This window comes from Macrobrachium rosenbergii, chromosome 43 (genome assembly GCF_040412425.1).
Source record: "Macrobrachium rosenbergii isolate ZJJX-2024 chromosome 43, ASM4041242v1, whole genome shotgun sequence".
NCBI classification, from domain to species: domain Eukaryota; kingdom Metazoa; phylum Arthropoda; class Malacostraca; order Decapoda; family Palaemonidae; genus Macrobrachium; species Macrobrachium rosenbergii.
Window position 1 is genome coordinate 13,568,282 of NC_089783.1, and position 6,000 is coordinate 13,574,281.

Here is a 6,000-nt window from a genome sequence, read left to right on the forward strand (position 1 = left end):
GAGATGCACGGTCTCATCAAAGGCTGGAATCGTCTCACGATCTCGGACCAAAATAATTACCATCTTACGAGATTCATCTTCAGCTTCATGGATGCTGATGAATTGATGTGATGACGTCACCCGCATTTTGATTGCGCCACATTAGTCGGTAATGAGAAAATTAAATGGGTTGCGATCATGATCATCTGTTTGTTTTCATGATTTTTTATAGTTTTTTTTTTTAACTCCCGCTGACAAAAACCAGTACTGTACGTTTGATTTCCTTTTGACTCAAACTGGCTTATTATCATAGCTACTACAAATAGACGCTTCATACACACACACACACATATATATATATATATATATATATATATATATATATATATATATATATATATATATATATATATATATATATATATATATATATATATATATATATATATATATATATATATATATTATATATGAGAGTGTGAGTGTGAGTGTGTATAGAGAGAATGCCTGTCAGTATGTCTGTTTGTCTGTGCGTGCATGTGTATATGCGTACGTATATTCAGTATTTACCCATGAGAGTCAGTGGTTCCACAAAGCGCTGCCTTTCAGTTTTGGTGAAGAATTTAGAATGCAGTTGTTACTCGTCCAGAGAAATGTCTTGCGCGCTTATATCCCAACGGAGTTTGGTCATTAGTATTGGTCATTCATACAGTTATTGATCACACCCATTATTATACAAATGCGATAGTCATTTGACCAAAATTAAGCAAACATGAAATGGCCGTTGGCGTAGACCGCCCACCACCCACCTTTGAAAGATGCTATTACCCATAGTGGGTTCCGTGGCAGTGGTGAAGCGTTTGGCAATGATTGTTAGGGCTGGCCTACAATCCATTAGTCCACTCAGCTATAAATAGGCACCAGCGTTTGTTAAGGTCAAAAATAAAGGGGTCGGTCTTGCAGCCTCACCCTTTAGCAATTGTTGAAAACCAGAGTCTGTACCATTCTGGCGTCGCCTCATCCAAAGGGGAAATAGGTATACAGAGATATTATATATTATATTATATTATATTATATTATATTATATTATATTATATTATATTATATTATGTGTATATATGTAGTGCGTAGAGAGAGAGAGAGAGAGTTAGTCACTGAAAATGATGTTCGTCAAAAGAAACCCCGTGCTATTTTCGAAATAAGATCTGTCGGGACGTACAATTAAATAATTTTTTCTATTGTACCGGCATCAAAGATAAAAAGTACAAACAAAACATTTTTTGAAAAAGCGAGACAGCCGCAATCCTAAGGCAAACCACAGAGCTGCCTCTCAAAAGAAGAAAGGTTAAAGAAAGAAAACGAAAGTAGGAACACCTACTCGAGCAATCAGGTCATTATTGTTGTCTCCTGAAAGTAACTGTTCCACGAGGAAAAAATATCGAAGGAAAATGAGTCCCTGAGGTACAATGCGAATGGTCTGCCTTACTCGCCTCTGCGATGTGATTCTGTGACGTATTGGTGCAATATAAAAGTCTTTCAGCCTATCAGTCATTCACTTAAGTTAATGTTTTTTTTTTTTTTTTTAGGAATTTTCTATTATTCTCTATTTGTATTATATAGGTTATCAAGCAGAAAAAAAGGTTTGTAAAAGAGTTATTTGCACTTGATGCCCCGAGTCTTTCCATTGCCGGAGTCTGTTGAGTCAGGATTCTTTCCCCAAAATCCTCGACGGTTGGACACCTTTATTAGAATTTAACTGCTATCCTCTATAAGTTGCCTAAGTTAAAATCTCAGTGGATCGGTTACTTCAAGTTTTAATTGCTTTCCTTTTCTCATGAAGCTGATTGACCTAAATCGTACATCGTCTGACCTTTCGAAAAGCTCTCGAGGGTCACAAATTGCTACTTCGGAAGCGTGCGAAGCGTGAAATGGTTGAGTGTTGCTTCCTTACACATTGTAAAATGAAGGGTCTCCTGACCTCTATTACCTGGGCTGGGTGTACCAGAGAGAGAGAGACAGACAGACAGACAGAGAGAGAGAGAGAGAGAGAGAGAGAGAGAGGAAGGGGATGGCTAAAGTATGTTGCAAATCGTTGCGGAGATAAAGCACAGCAGAGTCCATTGGCAGCGCAAAGTGGCTGAAGATCGATGATACAGACGCTGTAATCGTCTACTGAACACCGAAGGAGTAAATGCCAACCTTTACTGCACTTTCACCTCCTGACGAGAGATAGCCTAAATTCCTAATGCCGCCGCTGCTGTGCCGTCTTCTCCCCCGGAGAAGGTACGTTACCGTCCTTCTCATGCAAGAGAGGAGAGAAAGAGAAAGAGAGAGGAAAAATAGTGAGAGAACAATGGCCTACGTCGGCGGCCTTTCTTGGAGTCTAGATGGAAAGGAAGCGTTCGTTCCATGTGATGTCGGCGATAGCTCTCATCAACAGCGCATTTATCATCGTCTTTGTACCCTAAAAGCCCCTAACTTTTATCACCTATTCCACGTCTCCATTCTTTATCTCCTTATTCATCAACACAGTACCATCACTGCATCTCCCCCACGCCGACCCACCTTTTTTTTTTTTTTTTATCTCCTAGGGGATCAGTGGAGATTACTCTTTCCCTCGAAGTGCCAAAGTGTAGATTAAGACGTCTACGTTGGCGTGACTTTTGAGTTTCTTGGCTAGAATATTATTCATGGTAATAATGATTTTGGTAAGAATAATATTTATTAATATTAATGATGGTAGTAGCAGTAACAGTAGTAGTCGTAGAAGCTGCAGTACTAGTAGGAAAAATGAAAGAAAATAATCTTTTGATACCACTTCACGAAAGGTACTTTAAAATATCAATAAATGTCTGCCCTCGAACGTTTTCATAAGCCTTCTTAGCGGACAGAAATAAATTAATCTAAATGGCGCGTTTAGTCCTCCCTTGCTTCCCTTAACGTTATCGCGTTCAGAATCATCTGAGCCTATGTTTTGATCCGGAGTCTCCGCTTCTTGATTCCTATTATGGCGAGGAGTTCCGAACAGGACGTTGTTGGTGGCGATCATCCTTGATAAAAACAACATGGAACCTAGGACGCGAGCAACGCTTTACCTGACCTTTGGGCGACCTCTACTAGACGGACCAGGACCTCTGGAGAGGTTGTATTTTGGGCTAGTCTTGTTTAATAGGAGTCGCCCCCTTGGCGGAGTTTGCTCACTCGGTCGTGTTAACCGATAATCGGGGAAAGCCTCGTGGTCGATTCCTCAAGTTTTCGGTTTGTTTGGCCGGCGCTGTCAAATTCCAGCCGTGGTCTGACCCCTTCTCCAGGTTTGACCGTCGCCGGCAAATTGTTTGGCAGTCGCCGATGAATTTTATCGGAGTCTGCTGATATAGCTGTTACTTCGTCGCCGACAAATTTCACATGAGCCTCAACTTTTGTTTACCCTTCTCCCTTTTCATCTTCGTTAAATTTCTTTGCAGGTAACACCCACTTGCTTTGGTTGTCTCCAACAAATTTTCAGTAGGGTGGTTTCAGTTCTTTTGCCATTTGTGGAAAATTTCACTGGAGATTCCATGTGTTAATTAGGATAATTCATCAGAGTCCTTGTTTAGATATAATTTCAGGCTAAGGAAGTGCTGATCCTCTAGTTTGGCTGAGTCTAAAATCCAATAATGAATGGAAAATAAAAGGCGACACATCTATTCCAGAAAGATAGGAACCATTAATCTAATGCATAACTTTTCGGTACAGACCTGCGTAAAGAACATTTAAGGATCAGTTCATCCCAATAAGTTACTAATGTGTAAATCCATAAAAAAAAAATTCATTTAATGGAAGCTCTTGTTAGTATTCTTCTCCCGTTGCACAGAAAAAATGCAGTGAGCACCTATCCATTTCTGCTTGCTGCTAGCACCAGTAAACATCCACATACAAAGTGCTAAGCAAACTTGTATGCTGGTGCAATAATCATGACTGCGGTTCTTGGTTCCAAGGTTACTAATGAACCTTTAAATGAAAATATAAAGCGTACCGTATCGGTGAATGGTACATAACTATATTTCTTTCCTGTCCAGACTCCGCATAATATTCACTCCCAGGGCGCTATATCACGAGGTCACGTGACCTTTATTTAGCATCTTCATTATTGCTGCCTTGTCTTTTGGCGCCCCTTCTTCGGGAATCATCCTAAGTAACTTCCCCCGTCAGATTTGACAAATCTTCACTGATCGGAGAGATACGAGACAAAGGACTCCAAGATGCTAATGAAGTTCGCCCTCTTTCGAGGTCGACTTGAGCCTCCTCCTCCTCCTCCTCCTCCTCCTCCTCCTCTTCTTCCACCTCTTCCTCCTTTTCTTTTTTTTTCTCTTTCCTCTTGCCAGTGCATGAGCGTATAAAATAGTGAAGAACAGATCATGAATTTCGTCCACAGTCGACGTCGAATCGAACATTTTCCTCCTTTTTCTCTCCTATTTTTCTCTCTCTGTTGAATCTTCTCATAGTGATATCAAGGCCGGAAGTATAACTAAATAAGTTTCTAAAAGGTCGTCCTTTATCGAGGTCGTTTAATTCTTCCTTCTCATTTCCTCACTGCGCTTCCTGCTTTTCAGTGCTTGCAGTAAAATTGATCCTCGAACATATAAATAAATTTCACCTCATTATAAAGTCAACAATCTGTCCTCTCAAGCAAGAAGTCCAGCCTCCTCCTCCTCCTCCTCCTCCTCCTCCTCCTCCTCCTCCTCCTCCTCCTCCTCCTCCTCCTCCTCCTCCTCCTCCTCCTCCTCCTCCTCCCTTCGTTGAAGAATAAAGAAACAGCCGATCTTCCAAAACTTTATCCAAGATTCTTTTGAGCTTTCAGTTTTGCGAATCTCTTATTTAGTTTTAGGTAAGAAAGTCGGTAACACTTTCAGGAATTCAGTTGCTGATGCTCCTCTGTTGCTATGATAATCCATGTATAGCTTATACATAAATATATATAAATATATATATATATATATATATATATATATATATATATATATATATATATATATATATATATATATATATGTATATATATATATATATATATATATATATACATATACTGTTTATATCTGTATGTGTGTGTATACATGTGTAGATATGGTAATAAAAAGAAAGATTTTATATCCAAGAAGCACTTGTGTGATTTCAGGATATAGCTAAATGGCACAGGATGAACATGTCAGTGGCCTTATCTTGGTTTTTGCCTGAAACTACCCCATAGGAGAAAGGTCTTTATTTGCCTATAGTTATATATATATATATATATATATATATATATATATATATATATATATATATATATATATATATATATATATATATATATATATATATATAAGCACTCTTGGTGTAACTGGCAGAATTAACTTATCGCCTGTGAAGTGAGACAGATGCCTTGTATGAATCTTTGAAAAGGACTGGCGGGGAAACAAGCAATAGTAAAATTTCATTGAAAATCTGCTCGACTAAGCAATGAAATACGTACCTGGTTCGACTCATGATTAAAAAGGGATATGAAACCAGGTATTTCATCCCAAAAGTTTACCTAAATACTGTAGTGGAGAGCCAAAATCCTTCTGGCGCCACTGCTTCCAAGGGGTAAATGCATTTGCTGAAACAAGATATATACAGTATATATATATATATATATATATATATATATATATGTGTGTGTGTGTTTTTAGCATAAGCTATCTATCTGCATACACACACACATACATATATATATATATATATATATATATATATATATATATATATATATATATATATATATATATATATATATATATATATATATATATATATATATATATATATATATATATATATATATATATGTGTGTGTGTGTGTGTGTGTGTGTGTGTGTGTGTGTGTGTGTACATACACACGTGCATATAGATGCCTGCACATACATCAATTCGTGGATTTTCGTATGTGAATGTGTATACAAATTTTTGCATGTACATATATCCATATGATATTTTTGTGTATTCGTTGTTTGGCGTTTT

At 37.8% G+C, this 6,000-nt stretch overlaps 1 protein-coding gene across 1 annotated transcript in view; it reads left to right on the plus strand.

Moving 5' to 3' along the window:
- The window catches only part of svp (COUP transcription factor 2), a 598,839-nt gene that overhangs the window by 134,618 nt on the left and 458,221 nt on the right, over positions 1–6,000 (plus strand). The window lies entirely within an intron of this gene.